Source organism: Phocoena sinus, chromosome 4 (genome assembly GCF_008692025.1).
Source record: "Phocoena sinus isolate mPhoSin1 chromosome 4, mPhoSin1.pri, whole genome shotgun sequence".
NCBI lineage: Eukaryota > Metazoa > Chordata > Mammalia > Artiodactyla > Phocoenidae > Phocoena > Phocoena sinus.
In genome coordinates this window covers 73,827,800-73,846,615 of record NC_045766.1, presented here as the reverse complement: position 1 = coordinate 73,846,615, position 18,816 = coordinate 73,827,800, and the positions used below count along the sequence as shown (strand labels likewise).

The 18,816-nt window shown below is 40.5% G+C and overlaps 1 protein-coding gene across 6 annotated transcripts in view; it reads right to left on the bottom strand.

Moving 5' to 3' along the window:
- ZNF148 (zinc finger protein 148) overlaps positions 1-18,524 on the bottom strand; it is a 131,199-nt gene extending 112,675 nt beyond the window's left edge. For 2 of the 6 annotated variants that reach the window (XM_032630227.1, XM_032630232.1), the window contains exon 1: positions 18,275-18,524. The gene's annotated coding sequence lies outside the window, so the exon portion shown is untranslated. Of the gene's footprint in view, positions 1-3,418; positions 3,585-11,980; positions 12,000-17,405; positions 17,987-18,274 lie in introns of those variants that run through there. The other 4 variants (XM_032630233.1, XM_032630228.1, XM_032630231.1 and 1 more) reach the window with 4 other exon arrangements.
- Between the last annotated feature and the right edge of the window lie 292 nt (positions 18,525-18,816).

Genomic DNA, 18,816 nt, shown 5'->3' with positions numbered 1-18,816 from the left:
AGGGAGGGATTTTGGGGTAGGGTGCAAATATAAAGGGTAGCAATTTCTTTGTGGTGATGGAATAGTTCTGTATCTTCGCTGTTGTGGTAGTTACATGAATTTATACATAGGAGAAAATCACACAGAACTATGAACACACAAATGAATTAGGATTAAAAATGGTGAGAACTGATTAAGTTTGGCAATTCAGATAACAGTAGTGTACTAATGTCAATTTCCTAATTTTGATGTCTTATTAGAGCTTTAGAAAATGTCACTATTGGGGGGAAGCTGGGTAAAGTATACACAGGACTCTACTATTTTTGCAACTTCCTTTGAGTCTATAATTATTTCAAAATAAAGTTGTTGCTGTTTTTTTAATTATGTGAGATGGGAAATAGAGGGCAGAGATACAGATGAAACAAGACGGCCCGTTAACTGCTAACTGTTGAGGCTAGGTCACTGGTATATAGAGGTTCATAATACTATTGTATTTTTCACCTTTTTAAATTTTTCATATTAAAAGGTTAACAGAAATATAACATGCTGCATATCTAAATATTAACAGCAGCTTCTTCCAGTTAGTGATTTTACTCTTTTTGCTAATATGCATTTAAAATTTTTTCTATAAAATAAATTTCTTATATAAAACAATTTTTGAAGAAATCTTTGCTCATATAGTCTTTTGTCCTACTTGTTTTTCTCATTTTTAAAAAGTAGCACCACAGAAAAAATTTTTTAAACTTAAAAAGAACTCCACTGATAGTTCTTTCTGACAATAAGCACGTAATTTGAAATACCCAATTTAAATCTAAATACCCAATTTATATTTCACCCAATTACATGTCACCTGAAAGTTCCAATATCTTTTTCTAAAATTAACCAAAAGGATCCTGATGGAATAGATTTACAATCAGCACAGTAACGGACCATTACAGTGATCCTCACAAAACAGAACAGATGTCTTAAGTTCAAGACACCCTAAGACATTTTAACAATTCCAGTTGGGTTTGCATTTGCATGTTGCCTACAGTATCATAATCAACTTCCAATTGTTTTGTTTTTAAATTGTATGTGGTCTTTTTTAATTTTTCAAACTTTTTTTTATAAAAGCAGATGCTGAAAAGGTTATAATGGTTACAAAACCATGCTAAAGAATTCAACGTGCGAATCTGAAAAAAGTAACAATAATTTAGTGGATACTGAGATTCCCATGATGCAATTTTTAAAATTTTAGCTTATTTAAATTTATCAAGCAAAAATGATAAAATACCATTTCCCTCAGTAATAATTAAAATTAGTTTTAATTAAATAAGTAAATTACAATTAAATTATAATAGAAATAACGAAACCTAAACTCCACGTTATCTGTAGGACCTCGGGGTAAGTCACAATCTCTCTAAAACTCTGGTTTCCTTATCTACATACTGAAAGAGTTATACTTGTGTTTTGTTGTTGTTGTTGTTTTTGGTTTTGGCCTCGCCACACCGCTTGCAGGATACTAGTTCCCCAACCAGGGATCGAACGCTCCCCCGGCAGTGAAAGCACGGAGTCCTAACCACTGGACCGCCAGGAAAGAGTTATACTTGTTAATCTTCCAGCTCCAAAATCCTATGTACTGATGCTTTAAAATATACTTCCTAACCTTTTACCCATGATCATTCTAATGACAACTCTGAGAAAAGATTTATAACCGATGTGATATACAGATGCCAATTACATTACAAATCATTTTCATAGGCAGAATATTATTCTCAACAATTAAATCGGGGCTTCTCAACATCAACACTACTAACTCTTTGCACTGGATGATTCTTTGTTGTGGGGGTTACCATGCGCACTGGAGGATGTTTAGCATCTACACACTAGATACCAATAGAATCCCCCCAGCGTGACAACCAAATACGTCTCCAGACGTTGCCAAAACCACCTCTCCTGGAGAATCACTGTATTAGATTAAAATTTTCCAGAGTTCTTTGGAGATGGGAAGGAGGAAGAAGAGAAAATGTTTTTGTGACATAGGAGGAAAGGCATAAGAAAGGCTAGGAATGAACAAATTGTAGCTAATGTCGTGATAATAATGAAAATAGCAGTATATAAAGCAGAGGAGAAAATTCACAGGTATTCCATCTGTACCTTTGTAAACATCTTCAATAAAGAGGGCCAAAGGAAGGTTTTTTAATCAGAAATTAATGAAATTAACATAATTCCTCCTCTCCCTAGCTTTTGTGAGGAGGCTAAACATTCTCAAGTTACCAACTAACTTGTATTTCAGTGTATTCTTCAAACACTGAAAATACCCACACGAAAAACACATCTCCCCACAGTTAAATACAATAAGCATCTGTTTTAATCAAATGTAAATGTGCTACAAAATGCCATGAAAAGTAACACTGAGGAATATCCTCAAGTCCTTTATGTATTTAAATAAAGGCCAAAGACATTCAGTGTGGAGAAACTACATACATCTAAATGCTACAACAGAGATTAAACGTTCACACATTCACTTTCTGACTCTTCTAATACTCACTATAAAATCAACTCAGCCATATTTTCCACCAAACAGACAAATACCCAGTTTCCTTAGTCTATTCTTGGATAGGTCACCAGACTGGGAATAAGAGACCCAGAGTCTATTCCCAGCTGCAAACAGACTGGTAATCTCAAGCAAATTATTCACTCAGGTTAAGGTTCTACACCCATTTCACGCTGACAATACTGAAAATCTGCCCAGAAACAAGCACCGAGAAACCCAGGACTTCCTTCTGCACCCAAAGGACAACTGCAAACGTATTTTTAGATTTCTTAAATCTAAAAATCTGAATAGGATTTTATTTATAGCAACATTTAACATACTTGAAATTTCAAAACTGTGTGGTGCCTTTACCAACTGCCCTTCATAAAATTAATAAGAAACGCTGTTTTTAATCACGCCATGCCCAATTGTGTAAAACTCTATATGCAAACTACACAAATCATAATTACGTATAACAAAAAAAGCTGTTTTTAATTCAAGCTCTTGGGAAGGGCTTTAACTTTTGCATTTCCTAACTATCTAGTTTTTAGTCTACTACACAAGTAGCTCTTTCCTGGCACTCTAATAAGTGCTTCACAAAGTCTGGAGAGCCAAAGTTTGCCCTTACAGACTAATTCTGGAAAGGCCTTAGGACTGTTCTTACCACTAAACATGCAGGTTTTAGTAGCGTCAATATACGGATACAAGCGTACATTTTCTGCTCTTGATACCAAGTAAAAAAAACTGTCTAGTAGACCCAAGTTACCCGCCTGACCTTTTCGCACACCATAAAACTGTAAACACAATACAGTCCAATATAAGATTTGAAAAAAACAGGGTTAGGACGGAAAGGAGGGTGTCAATTAACGTCCGTCGGCTCCTGCTGTCAGGCAGACACTTGTTAGCCGCCGAGAAGCCACTCACAAAGTTTGCCATCTCGCTGGGGGAAGCGGCCCCGACCGCGCCGCGGGCCCCGACCCGGAAGACGGGTGTCTGGAAGGCCCCACCGCCCGCCGTGGCCCAGGCGCGCCAGCCACCCCGGCAGGAAAAACCCCAGCTTCTCGGCGCTCCTCCGCCGCCTCCCTGCACACAGGCGCACTCACGCACGCACGCGCGCGCACACACACACGTACACACAACAAAAGGAAGCCGTGCGAGCCGCGTGCGGAGGTTTGCTCGGGCGCTCATGGAAGCCCCTCCTCCCGGCCCCCATCGCGCCGCGCGGGGCCTGCTCACTTGCTGGAGCGCCCCCCGAGGGCCCGTGGGTGCACGGATTCCCGAGGCCCGCGGCCCACCGGACCGACCCCGCCCGGCTCGGCTCTGCTCGGCCGCGCTCGCAGGCAGCTGCGACTGCTCTGGGCCCACCACCCGCTCAGCTCCGCCCGCCGCCGAGCCGAGCGCCGGCAAAATCCCGCCCGGGAGGGCCTGGTCTCCCAACCGGAGGGCTCCCTACTTGCCGGGTTTCTCAGGAAATAAAACTATTATACTTAATTATCCTTGGTAAAATTCCTCCCTACGTACCGTGGGACATGTAAGGCCCTTTCCTTACCGAACCACTATCAAAAGTAGTATCCAACAGAACACTCCTTACAATAAGAAATCTCTTTCAGTAACCTCTTCTTTAATCCTTCCTCTTCCTCTTACTTTTCTACACCTTAGTTTACTCATTTTAGTTTTCTCTTGCCTTCCTGTTTTCAACCTATGAGCCACATTTTCCCAAAAGAATAATCTTCCCTAAACCGTCTTTCCAATTTTACCCCTTTGAAATTTACTTTTCTAATAGTAACAAGCTTTCTCGTAAATCCCTTCCATTACACCTCCCACTTTATACAAAACCTCTCCACAAGTAACTTCTATCATTTTATCAGCATCTACCAAATCAATTCATAAATAACTTTCTCAAATACTGCATTTTTTGTTTGTTCCTACATTCCCTCAAAGCTAACACTCTCCAACTTAACACACAAATTTGCTCCAAATTGCCCTCAAATTTTGTGAACCTATTCCAGAGGCCACCAAAGTCACTGAAAAATCTATTTCCTAAACATACCCCAATAACTTAATGATCTTTCCAAATATTCTCTACCAATTCATTTGAATCACTCGTAACACAACTACCACACATTTCCCCAAAGACTCTAATTACAGAACCTAATCAGATTAACACATTATCTCTACCATTATATGTATCTACACATGCAGGTGTATATGTATGTGTTGACAAGTATATAGGGGACCCTGCAAAACATCAAGTGTGTATTTCATTCTAATCCCTTATATATTGGCTCCTCTCAAATTTACAAGGTAAACTCCTTCACACCAACCAAGATTTTCAGGCATCCATCCCCCGTCTCATTAAGTCATTTATCTATGTTAAATTAATGTACCATTTTAAAACATAATGTCTCCACTTCTACAATAATCATTCCTCACACCTTCCTTAAGATATCCATCATTAGTCTAACCCACACAATCCACTCAAATATTCAGAATATCTCCCACTCACCAAGGCCTAGCTATGTCTAAGGCAGGTCCCAGAAACAATTCTAGACTATTGGCAGATTACAGCAAAGTTGTGAACTGAATAAAGCGACATCCCTGGGCTGTCTCAGGCCTTCAAAGCTCTGGTTGGTCTCCATAGGTCCTTCATTATTAAATTTGGTGATTGACTAAATGTAGAAATAAAGGAAGAGGAAGAAAAAAAAAAAAGATGAATGACCCAGGGCTAGATTTTGGAACTAATTCTGAAGCAAAGCTGCAATAGGATGGAAAACCAATACTATATATTTTGTGCTTTGTCGTATTTTTCTCACTGCCACTAAATAAGCTCTCTCTCAGAAACGTGAAAGAACATCAAAAACCCTGATCTGAATAGGGAGGGTCATAAAGTATTATTTGCTCAGAGGTCGAAAGAGTTCATTTATCATGTGAAGAATATAATGCAAATACTAAGGATTTGAAGCATACAGTATTTTTCCCTTAATGGTTTAAAATGCCAGTTGCTGGGACCACAGCGAGGCACTAATAGAGAATCTCTAAAAGCAGTTAGGTAAGTACCTGAGAGTCAAGTCTTTGATAGTACAAGGGAAAGGTCGCCAGAAGACAAAGTCTGACAAAAATCAATGCTACTATGTAACTGGACAAGCTAAAGTTTGATAGCAGAGACACAAGCCAATGGATAAGAGGCCTGGTTTAGGTCTTAAACACCATCAATGGAAGATGATGAAGGTTTCAAGCCCTGAGGTGATAATGCTGAAGATTTAAAACAAAACAGGGACTTTCCTGGTGACACAGTGGTTAAGAATCCGCCTGCCAACGCAGGGGACACAGGTTCGAGCCCTGGTCTGGTAAGATCCCACATGCCATGGAGCAACTAAGCCTGTGCGCCACAACTACTGAGCCTGCACTCTAGAGCCTGTGCTCTGCAACAAGAGAAGCCACTGCAGTGAGAAGCCTGCGTACCACAACGAAGAGTAGCCCCTGCTCGCTGCAACTAGAGAAAGCCCGAACGCAGCGACAAAGACCCAACACAGCCAAAAATAAATAAATTAATTAAAAAGAATAAAACAAAACAAAAAAAGAAGCAATGTTTAAGTTTTAGCCATATTTTGGTTTTGGAATTGGCATGACAGCTCCTTTAGAAATGTTCAATAAATGATAAATAACTAGAAATAAGAAAGAATATTTAGAACCGTATAGCTATACAGATAATAAATGAAATGAAAAAACAGAGCAGGCCACCCTCCTAAGAACACTAAGAAATGTATGAGATAAAAGTCATAGCCAAAAAAAAAAAAAAAAAAAGAAAAAAAACTATAGAAGCCATTTTAGATCCCTTAGGACACCTCCTTTTACCATCCACCCCATTCTTTCCACTTTTTACCTGAACCTCTTTACATATACAAATTATCACCACACAATTTTTGCAAACAAAGTTTGATGTGGTTTTGAGGCACTGAAGTAGAGATCAAAGATCTCAATGTTTCTATCATTCATGTTATTTTTTTAAAAAGTTATGCATGACATACTATCACCTTTATAATAACATCAAGGATAGCAAGGATTGTCCTTACATGCACAGAGATGGAATAGGGTCCTGGCATTGTTTCCTAGGTAGCATTATGTTTTCTCCATATTTTCTCTGTTACAAGCTACTCACTGTCCTCTTCAGCTTACTCTTATTCCTATTCAGGGCAACTCCAACCTCCTCATTCATTTCTATCCATTTACTAGCTCCTATCAGCTTATCCATGTTCTATGTCAACAAACTACCCCGTGTCTTTTGCCTTTCATATTAGTACACCTCCACCTCACCATTTTTTTTCTTTCATTGTCTCATTTCTAATCCACGAATATCTCTCAGTTGAATTTATCTCGGTATACTACACATGAATGGAAATGATTTTGCAAGTATAATTTATTTATAAAAAATTTAAAGAACTGGTGAATGTAACAAATCCATCTTTTTATCTCCATCACCATGCCACAACAACAATTCAGATCACTATCATCTCTTGTCTGGATACCTCCTCATTTTATCTCAAGCTTGGCTTTTCCTGAACAATCTGCTTCTCAGGACTTAGCTATCCATTCTCCTACTCCTTCAGCTTGATAAAAGCACCAACTGCTTCTTCTTGTTCCACAAGGCCACTCCCGCTGCTCTTCTATCACTAAAAAATCTCTTTGCAGTTCACATTACTCAAACCATTCCATCTGCAACACCTACCAGGTTCCAGAATCCTTCCCACCTTCTTTCCCCAAAGACTTCAATTCTACTTTGTCCCATATTCAGCCATTATCCTCAGTGACTGAGGTGCTGAAGAACTGCACGCTGACCTTCCTAAACTCCGAAAACCTTCATCTGCACTTCAGCCACCCACACATATATACTGAAAACAGATCATCAATTGGAAGTGCTGTACCACTAGGATTGTAACTTCAGAGATCTTTTTTTTTTTAACCACAACTACTTTATTTTCTAGGTCTACACCTGCTCTTCACCTCCTTCTGGCTTCACTTATCTCCCTACACAGTTTAAATCTGTCCATCAGCCATTTTAATACTGCCCTCTCCAGAATATCATGACGTTCCATTTACATTCACCGTGCATCTCCCCAAAGAGAGACAACCTTCACCACCTGTTTCTTCCCCACCCACACACTAGGTGTTAAGCGCCACCAGAAACCTATGAAATCTTCTACAACTGACTTATTCTAAATACAACTCTCCATCTCATTGACTAATCCAAATCAGTTTCATATTTAAGTTCTTAATCTCATCAAACACTCGATCTCTTCCATAAAATTCCCTCAGATCACAACTTCTCCACCTGTAATCAAATCTTCTTTATAGCTTCTAACATGCTGTATCTTTTCATCTGTTACTTCTTGCCTTCAGTTTCGGAAAAAGAGTTGTTCCTCCTTCCTAAAATAAATTTAATACAGTTCCTATAGCCGATACTTCCATATTCTCCCAACCCACTTAGCCCTTTAACCCTATGCACTCTGGTCTCCAAATTGCTCTCTTGAAGACCAAAAAACAATTCCATGACCAAATCCTATGACCCCAACACCCAAGTTCTTATCCTCTCTTTGGCAATGACACTTGAACTACCTCCTTTGATTTACATCACTGTAACACATGATTCTACTCTGGTCTCTGTAGTTGCTGCTTCTCTCTCCAGTGATTTCTAGTCCTCTTCTTAGCGCAAAGAGTGGGTATTTTTCCCAAGTTCTGTCCTGGAGCTATCTCCAATTCTCTCCCCCTCAGGGTTTCATCCCTTACCCTGTTTCTACATTTTTTATCCTCATATGGATATCTTCCCCCCCAGCTCCCCAAAATAATTTTTAAACCATCGCCTTCTGCTACAATCTAATTTATTCCTGAGAAATTAGAATATATAATTATTGCTTTTACACTAAATTCTTCAATTATTGCTTCAATTAACACCTCAATCATTAATCCAGATAATTTTACAGCCATCAGCGCCCTACCAAACCCAGAATTAGTAGCTTCAATTACCGACTCTATGTACACATTCCCAAATCTCCACTGGAACTCCTTCCCCAGCCGAAGCCAATATTTTTAACCCTAGCTAGATAACTCTCCTTAGATACTTCCACTGGTGCCTCACATACTGGTCAATGTGTCTTAAAACCAAAGTAGCCATTCTTCCCCACCAAAATGGTTCTGCTAATGGATCCAATAATTTCTTTTAACGGCACCACCATTCTCACAGTCATCCAAACTAAATGTCCTGGAGTTTCCCTTAACTTTTCTTTTTCTCTTTTTCTTCACTGTTTCCCAAAAGCCCATTTGCCATCAAATCCTTCAATTCTTTCTTTGAACTTTCTTACATCAATCCCTTTCCTTTTATTCCCACTACCACTATCCCAACTTAGATTCTCAACACTTCACACTTCTGTCATAGTCTTCTAGTTACTAGGTTCTCCTCATTGCAAAAAACAGAGAAAAAAACAAAACAGGTCACCAGATTAGTATTCTTAAATGCACTCAGAAATCATCAGTGGCTCTCCACTACATACTGAGTCAAGTTAAAACTCTTTATATTTCCAAAAAGTAGAAACTACTCAATTTTCCAACAATCATGGAATGGATAAATACATTGTGGTATATTCACATAACGAACCCCACAGAGCAATGAAAAAGAATGAACTACTGCTGCACATATCATGGATGAATTTCACAGACATATGGTGAGCACAGGAAACCAGACACAGAAGTATGATTCCACTAATATGAAATTCAAAAACGGACAAAACTACTCTGTGTGATAGAGGTCAGAATAGTAGTTACTTTTGTTTGAAGGAGAGATCACCTTGGAGGGGACACATGAGGAAACCTTCTGGGATGTTGGGAATGTTCTTTGTATTGAACTGGGTGGTGATTACATCAATGTAAAGCTAAAAGAAAAAATTAACCTGTACTCTTAAGATTTGAGCATTCTTTTTTTTTTTGAATTTTTATTATTTTTTTATACAGCAGGTTCTTATTAGTTATCTATTTTATACATATTAAGTGTATATATGTCGATCCCAATCTCCCAATTCATACCACCACCACCACCACCCCACCCCCTCCGCTTTCCCCCCTTGGAGAGCATTCTATATAAGTTATTTCTCAACAAATTTTTAAAAACCAGTTTGGTCTGGATTTTTAGATGTCTACTTTACAGCTTTATTTTCTCCTCCATTCATTCAACATGAACCCTAAATTACAGCTAATGTAGACCACCAATCCCTCAGCATATCCAGAATTTTTCTCATTGTCACTCATATCACTCCTTCTTCTCGGAATGCCAACCCTCATCATGCCTACTATAATCCTATTTATCCTTTAAGCTCTAAGCTACGTACCAATTCATCCACAAAGTTGAACCTGCCATAGTACTTCTGTCATAGACATATGTGTACACATTTTTGTCCCTGGATAAGCTCCTGAAGAATATGAACATGTTTATGTCATATATACATGTGTATCCTTCACACTGCCTACCACAGAACCTCGCACACAGTAAGTATACAAAAATATTTCCTGAATTAATAAATCCTGGCAGACCATCAAAAGCACCCTCCAATCTAAACCCTCCTTCTCAAACCTATCTATTGCTGTCTTCACTCACAATGCATTCCTCACCTTACATATTTAATCATTCAGCAAACAACTGCGGACCTACTACATGCAAGAAACTGTAACTATCTATTCTAATCTACCCTACCAAACTACCCAAAGATGTAACCCAATTTCAGTTGCTGCCTTTTGACTCTTTCCCCAACTCTAATTTTCTAGTCATCTTCCCCTCCTCTCTCCATCCAGTCACATCCCACCCCCTCATTTCTAATCCTCCTGCTATCAAACTAATTCAAGCCCTTCTTAGTTTCTCCTGTAGCCTCCTAACTGGGCTTCTCACCTGCAAATACTCTACCACCACACTGCCCGCAATCTATCCTGTATGGTATAGCTATTGTCAGATTAAGGTATCTAATATACAGTCCTTGACTCAATTCTCTACTCAAAAGAGTTCAGTAGCTCTACGCGTGCTTTAAATCCTAGACTAACATATTTTAATCCTCACAGCAACCCTTGCCAGAAGGTATAATGATTATCAATTTCCTGATGAGAAAACTGAGGCTCAGGAAGGAAGTAATTCTCTCCATAATCATAGTGGAGGTAAATAGAAGGGACAAAACTAAAACCCAGCTTGTTTGCTTACCAAGCACAACACTATGTCACATCAAATACAAACTACTCAGCTTAGCTTTCAAGGCCATCCATTTTCAACCCAACCCCAACTGAGCTTTCCTATCTTTTATCAAAGTATGCCCTATTCATGAACTCTGTGTTCCAAACTACAGGTTATGATCAATTATTTAGTTCATCGTGAAATCAGTTTAATGAGTGACAGCCATCTTTTCTTTTTTTCTTTTTAGCCAAACAGAATAATAGAAAACATAGAGTGCATCCAACATGGTAAGGACAGTTATTGTTATTGAAACCTTTTGTTTTATACATATACACAAACATTCATACATGCCTACGTTTGGTCAAGATATGACATGTTTTCCTTACTGTGGATCATAGTAAAAAAAATTAAAACCAAAAAAAAAAAAAATTAAAACCAACTCACTATTCCTCACATCTCCTTGGCTTCTCGCCTCCATGCTTTTGCTTTTGCTAATCCCTTGGGTTGGAATGCTTTCTAATAATTTCTGCCAGTCAGAATCCTGTCCATCCCTTCAAAGACTAGCTAAAATGCCACTTCCATGCTACTAAATGCAGTCCCAGGTTTTCCCCTAATCAAATGTTTTTTCCCACCTTTTAACTTAAGTAACATTATTTTTCTCATAATACATTTGTGATCATAGTGTAGTTATTTGTGCTCAAGTCCAGCCCCTCTATTAGAATATAAATCCCAAAGGATGTATCTCTGACTGCATCTAACAGTGCTTGTGCATAGAACAAATGTGCATTACCTGTTGACTAAAAAAACTCATCCTATTATTTTCTGAAACCTCAGTTATAAATTAACATCATAAATAATTTCCACTACATTCCAAACTTCTGAAACTCTCATCCTTCAAACAGTCTTACCATCTTCCTCCCCAAATTAGCCATTTCCAATAATCCTCTACCTTCAATCTTCCCTTGCTTTCCTCTAATCATAACCTGTCATATATCAATAACCTTTTTCTTCTTTCAGAATCATACTTCCCACCAAATAACACCTTTCCTTCTCCAATGCTTATCTTGCACTTTATTCTTAGTTCTCTAACATCCATAATGATAGGTTTTATACTCTTTAAACAGATATTTCTTTCATTTTCTCTTCAACTAGACTTCAGTTATTTCAATTCATTTATGGTATACATATTTTTGTCAGCCCCATTAAACCCTTTGTAGAAAAAGGTAGGTTATGAATAAATAAACTGAAACAAACAAAACATATAGATAATTTAGATAAATTACCTCAGATACTTTCTCATTCATTCATTTATTTATTCAACAAGCATGTGTCTACTGGACACATGTCCTCAATTCTCTTGTCTATTCTATCCTGTAATTCAGAAAGCAACTTTTGAGAAAAGCATGCAGGAAACAGAGCCGAGTTGACTCATACTCTTCACTCACAGAGACCAAGTCATTTGTGGGGTACAGGCTCAAAAAAGGAAAAACTACAAGTTATACTAGACATAGATGGAAATAGAGCTGCCCCCCGCCACCAGTTGTTTCAGGGGGCTCAAAATCTACCCAGCAAAGGTGAATTTGAAAAGGAACCAACCAGTAGGAGTAGCTAAAATGAAATAGGCAGAAAGCCTTCAGACAAAAATAGATCCAGACTCTAGGTTCATTCTAGGGCTGCAAGAGAAATTTGGAGCAATTTAGTTCCTCTCCTGAGATCCCTAAGAAATCCTTTCAAATATCCAGCTAAAGTACGGTACACTTAAATCCTTTCCCCAAACCTTAGCCAATACTCATTTCTCCGTTCTCTGAACTCCTATAGCACTTACTGTCTGTAAAACTCATGTGGGAACTTAATCATAAACTACCTTGTTCACCGTAATGAACTGTTAACAGAGCCAGAATTTATTTACATATTAAAATCAGTGTGGTCCTCTTTAAAATAGTTACCTTGAGAGGCTACCACTTATTTATTCACTCCATCTACCCAACCATCTGATGCATTTGACCAAAATTCATCTAGTACCTAACTAACTACATGTTAAGCTATTGCCACTGTTCAAAATATTTCCAAATTCCTCTTTGGGAGTACTTTCCAAAGTTAGTTAATAAGTCAATCAAGAAAATAATCCCGGGCTTCCCTGGTGGCACAGTGGTTGAGAATCCGCCTGCCAATGCGGAGGACATGGGTTCAAGCCCTGGTCTGGGAAGATCCCACATGCCGCGGAGCAACTAAGCCCACGCACCACAACTACTGAGCCTGCGCTCTAGAGCCCGTGTGCCACAACTACTGAGCCTGTGCTCTAGAGCCCGTGTGCCACAACTACTGAGCCTGCACTCTAGAGCCCATGAGCCGCAACTACTGAAGCCCGCGCACCTAGAGCCCGTACTCTGCAATAAGAGAAGCCACTGCAGTGAGAAGCCTGTGCACCGCGACGAAGAGTAGCCCCTGCTCGCCACAACTAGAGAAAGCCTGCACGCAGCAACGAAGACGCAATGCAGCCAAAAATAAATAATTAATTAATTAAAAAAAAAAAATCATCCCCATTTCTGTGACTAACTAAATTTAAACCAAAACTATTCTTTATTCACATTACTTGATACTGACAGATCTTCAACATTTCTAAAAATCACATCTTTCAAACTAAAAAGATTTGTCACCAATGAGACCATTCAGAATAACATTATGCCTTGCATTACTTGTAACTGTGCCATCCTAGAGGGATTATGAACTCCTAGAGAATAGGGACCATGTTTTACTCACCTTTATAGACTCCCTCCCCTCAAGAGCACACAATAGGTACTCAATATATAAGTAAACTGTATATAATGTGCTAGACGATAAATCAGAAAAGGTGTTCGAAAAATGTTTTGAACACTAGTACTGAAAGTGACTACCAAAATACAAAAATTCTCATTTGGAGGTACTGTACACTTTTGATACTTGTTTTAAAAAATCAATTTTCTGAAAGAACTGAGGATTGTGGGAGAGATGGGAGGAATGTGGGAGAGAAACAATTGTGGGAGGGAAAGAACTGTGGAATATAATAGGGAATTTGGAGAAAGAATGGGTAATTTTGTAAAAGAAGGGGTAATTTTGTGAAAGAAGGGGTAATTGTGATAGAGTGGCAAGAAAGGGAATTTTGGGATACATGCGGAGTTGTAAGAGATGCAGATTCTGGGAGGAAAAAGAATAGTGGAAGGGACAGGGAATTTAGGAAAGAATGGAGAATTGTGGGGAAAACGCAGACTGTGGGAGAGCCAGGGAACTGTGGGGAAAAAAGAAAAAAATCAATTTTCTGAAATCTTACACTGTTATAGAATTACTTCACAAATGTCTTTCTCTCCCTAAAAGAATAAAAATACCATAAGTTCCTTGAGGGAAGAAACTTCATCTAACACTTTTTTATTATTCTAAAAACAAATTAAATCAGACAGATTCTTAAAACAGCTAAAGATCTCTAAACAGTCATTTAGGCCTAAGGTAAGAAAATCCAAATTAAACCAGCCCCCAGCTCCAGACCAGATTTACTCAGATTAAACTAGCCTCAGATTAGAAGAGAACCTTTGGTCCCACCCATTAGGTGTTTCTGCAGGATAGTTCCAGTTCCATTCTAATCCATTCTGCCTTCCCTTATATCTAAAGGCCTTCCCCAGTCAGATATCCCTTTGTCCTTCACTATCTCAAATACATACATACACACACACACACACACACACACACACACACACACACACAATTTTGTCTGCAATACCTCCATAGTGCTCAGCAATTTCACACAGTCCCACCACCATCAGTAATGGTGAACACTACTTTCTATCAAGCATTCAACAAGTACTTACTAAGCACTTAAGAATCAAGCTGGGACTTCCCCGGTGGCGCAGTGGTTAAGAATCCGCCTGCCAATGCAGGGGACACGGGTTTGATCTCTGGTCCAGGAAGATCCCACATGCCACGGAGCAACTAAGCCCGTGCGCCACAACTACTGAGCCCATGTACCACAACTACTGAAGCCCATGAGCCTAGAGCCCACGCTCCGCAACAAGAGGAGCCATCACAATGAGAGAGGCTGAGCACCACAAGGAAGAGGAGCCCCCGCTCGCCACAACTACAGAAAGCCCACACACAGCAACAAAGACCCAACACAGCCAAAAATTAATTAATTAATTGATTGAAAAAAAAAAGCTGTTGTGAGTTTTCCCAGAGATTAAGGAAAGTCTCCGCTCTAGAGCAGGTTACAATCTAGCTACCATTTGTAAAACAAAGAGAAATAATTCTCATAAACTAATACAAGATTTAGCACTATATAATCAACATGCGAATGCTGCTCTTATTCAAAGTAAGGAAGATTCTCAAGAGGTGGGGTTACTTAAACAAGACTCTTGAAAAGAGGAGCAACATCTTTCTATACTCCCAATATCTGTCACCCTGACTCAGGGACGTTGCACCTCATACCAAATTTCAAAAACCAATATTTTATGAATCTATCATAATACATGAGCAGCATGCTCTTTTCCACCATATTCCCAACTTATTAGTGACTTAAATATGCTAATTTCCTTAAAGACTGCCACAAATCTGTCTCACCACTGTAAAAATCTCCTTCACAGTCAACCATATCAAAATGTCCTCAGAATTCTTTACCTTTTCTTCAGCCTCCCACAAAATTATCACCATCTCCATCATATCCTGTCCCTCATCCTTCTCTCCGTCTTATCAAATTTCCCCATCCCTCCCTCTCTCCTCCACAAAGAAGAAACACATATTCATACCAATCCATTCCTTCCTTAACATAAGAATTGTCACAGAAGCCTGGAAAGAACAATCAAGGATCATTTTAATCCATTCCCAGATTCCCCACACTAAAACTCTCCTGAAGACTGTCAAAGAATTCTGCACAGTTGACCTGGTAACTACTTCCAAGATGAACAACTATCACTGCCAAGCAACTTCTCTTCACCTCTAACCAGCGACACTTAACGCTGCAAAGATGCTATTTCCTACAACCTAGTCTTTCCTAAAGGTCCATCCATCAAACTTCCCTTAATCATATCACCCAGTTTTTCCAGTCTAATTTTAAATATTTTTCTTTAAGAATATTAAAGATATAAAGACATCAAATTAAAAAGCTAAAATAGTAACTATCAAAGTTTGAAAAGGAGAAAAGGTATAATGACAGTGACACAAATCCTTTCCACTCATAGTAAGAAGTCTCTTGACTCCTTTTTTAACATCATTTTGATCAATCAAGAAATAAGAGTACATGCATATTACTTGGAGACCTAGAGAAAAGCATGATAAGAATTATAAAAATTAATGATTAAAAGTAGTCTCTGGAAAGTGGGACTGCAATGGACAGGTGAGACAGGGGTTATTGCTTTTCATTATAAGCTCCCTCAGGACAATTTTTTAAATTACATACATGTATCATTTCATATAATTTAAAGGAGAGAAAAATAATGATATATTTTATTTAAATCCATTAAACTTACAAAAATTAAAAGAACTGATAATATACAGTGCCAAAGAGGGGGAGGAAAACAGACCTCTTCATACTATGATGACAATAAAAATGGGTACATGCTACTATGTAATATATTGAAGCCCTTAAAAAGAACGAATAACTCCAAATGTACTGACATGGAAAGTTTTCCAAACCTTTTAAAAATAATCCTGGATTATTTCTATAAGAAAAATTTTAATAAAAGCCCCTATGTACTCAAATGCTAAATTATTCTCCTTTAGAGTTATTTGCTGAAAGAATGAATGACTGAATTTTCCCATCCCTCCCCCAAATTTCTGTCTTCGCCTTTAATCCCTCCACCCTCTATATCCATAAAAGGGTTTTTCATACTACCCTCTCTTCAGTTTAATTAATTAACATAACAATGTGATGTGTATATAGTCTTTCTTAATAATATAAAAGGTGCCTAATTTTCAGATACATTTTAAGGGTATGGTTCTAGCCCAGAGTTCCCTCTTCAAAATCCAGTCTGGTGTGAGCTCAGCAAACCCAAAAGCCTGGGTACATTTCCTGATAGGGAAATGCTAGTACTCCCTCCAACCTGGCTCTAGAATCATCCAGTCTCTTCAGGTTCTCCTAGACCTCAAAACAACCAGTCCTGACCTCCTTGCAACTTAAGACCAAAACAGATATCCTAATCCTCCATTCTGCAGGCCCACACTTTGTAGGCTGATGTATTTTCTTCAATACCACCATGCCTCAGTGAGAGTATCCATTCAGGGACAGCGAATGGCAAAAGATCTCCCACCAGCCCCAGGGTTATGGAACTAATCCAGTCAGTTAGACTAATCTGAGCTACAAATCGAGTCTCCAAGGAAGGGCCACCAAGCATGGATTCTCCCCACCATTAATTATAACCCTGTGTACTGCAACCCAAGCTGCATAATATGGCAACAGTTCTCTTGGACCAGATAAGCTGGGCAGTGAAGAAAACCACCAAGTCAAGTAATTTCCATTCCAGCATCTGCCAGCATAGAGTTCACCCAGCCTCTGGTAAGTGATAATATTTCAAAATTGCTAAAATCTAAACTCCATGGCCTAGAGAATCCCTGTAGGCCAGGCATTTTCTTAAGGTCTGCTTTAGAGATTCTCATATTCACTCGTGCAGGTCTAAAATGTCTCAGACCAAACGACAGCCTAAGGTCTAATTATCAGTGACCCCAACCACTGCCGGTACCCGCACTTACCGAATGTCATCTACAGAAGAGCCCAAACAGGTTCGGAACTAGGCCATCCTGGCCCATCTGGAATAACTCTTTAGTCCTTGGGCCAACACTTATTAATTCTGCTACATCTGTCTATTCTATCATGCATTCTCTTCATATTCTCCAGTATTTAGCACTCCCTCTTGCTTCAAACCTACCCTTTCTATTCAGGGAAACTCCTTATATCCCTTCTCTTCTTTCCTTAGAAACGCTTCAGTTCTTTCCACAACGAAATACCTAATGTATCTGCACAATGAACACCCCCCCAGAATCCTCAAGACTCCTCCACAGCCACCCCCTGCATTCCTCCACCTACCCGGCATCTTTCCCTCCGGGCTCTCTCCTAGTGCACGCTCCCACTACGTTTCCTGCAAGGATTCTCTTTTCTCCAACCCCTGCCCTTCCCTTCTCCCAAAGAACACATTCAGGCAGCAACAGTGACTGAGGCCTGCGGTGCATAAAGCACTGCACCAGGCATGGTGATCAGAGACCTGGTGTCTTCCTAAGCTTTTCACACCCACACCCAGCACCCTCTGGCCACCCTGTGCAACCATCCCACCTCCTTCCCTACCTCTGACACCCGCCTCAGGCCTCGGAAGCCGCCTTCTCGCTTCAGCCACCCCCGTCATTATCCTTTCTCAACCCCCCAACCCACCATCCGCGCCCTGCTTCCTCCCGTCCCCCAACCAGCTCCTGCGTTTCCCTCGGCCTCGGCCGGTCCCCTGGCCACCCTCGGCCTCGCCACGGCCCGCTCCCCCCGGGTCAGGCCGTTACCGCCGCGCGCTCCCCCCGCGCGCCGCCCCCTCCCCCTCCCTCCCCCGGGCCCGGGCCTGCCAGGCCGAGCGCTTTACCGCGGGCGGGTGCCGAGTCGCGCGGTCACCGACTGCAGGCGGCGGCAGCTTCAACCTTGCTAGGGGCCCTAAGAGGAGGGGAAGGGGGGAGGGGGGAGAACTTTTGCTGTGGCAGCTTCGGCAACAGCTCCCACCCCTGCGCCTTTCTCCTCTTCCTCCCCCTCCTCCTCCTCCTCTTCCTCCTTCTCTTCCTCCTCCCAGAGCAGTAGAGACGCAGACATGCCGCGGCTAGAGCGCCGCCGCGGTCGCCGCCACTGCCGGCGCGGTGTATTGTGGGAAGCCCCGCACAAGGGGAAGCGCTCGGCGGCTCCGGCTCTCCATGGGCCGGCGACCAGGCTGGGAAGACCCAGCGTGGCTTCGATTCCGGCGCCTGCGTGTCAACAGCCCAGTGTGGCCGGGGAAGCTGGCCCTGAGCCGCGGGGTCCCTTCGGGCTGGGCCTGGGAGGAAAGCAATTTGAAAAAGACCAGAACTGAGGAAATGTCTATGAGACGGGGGTCCGCCTTCAGCTTTAATCAGTGCTTATCGCTCTGAGAAGTGGAGG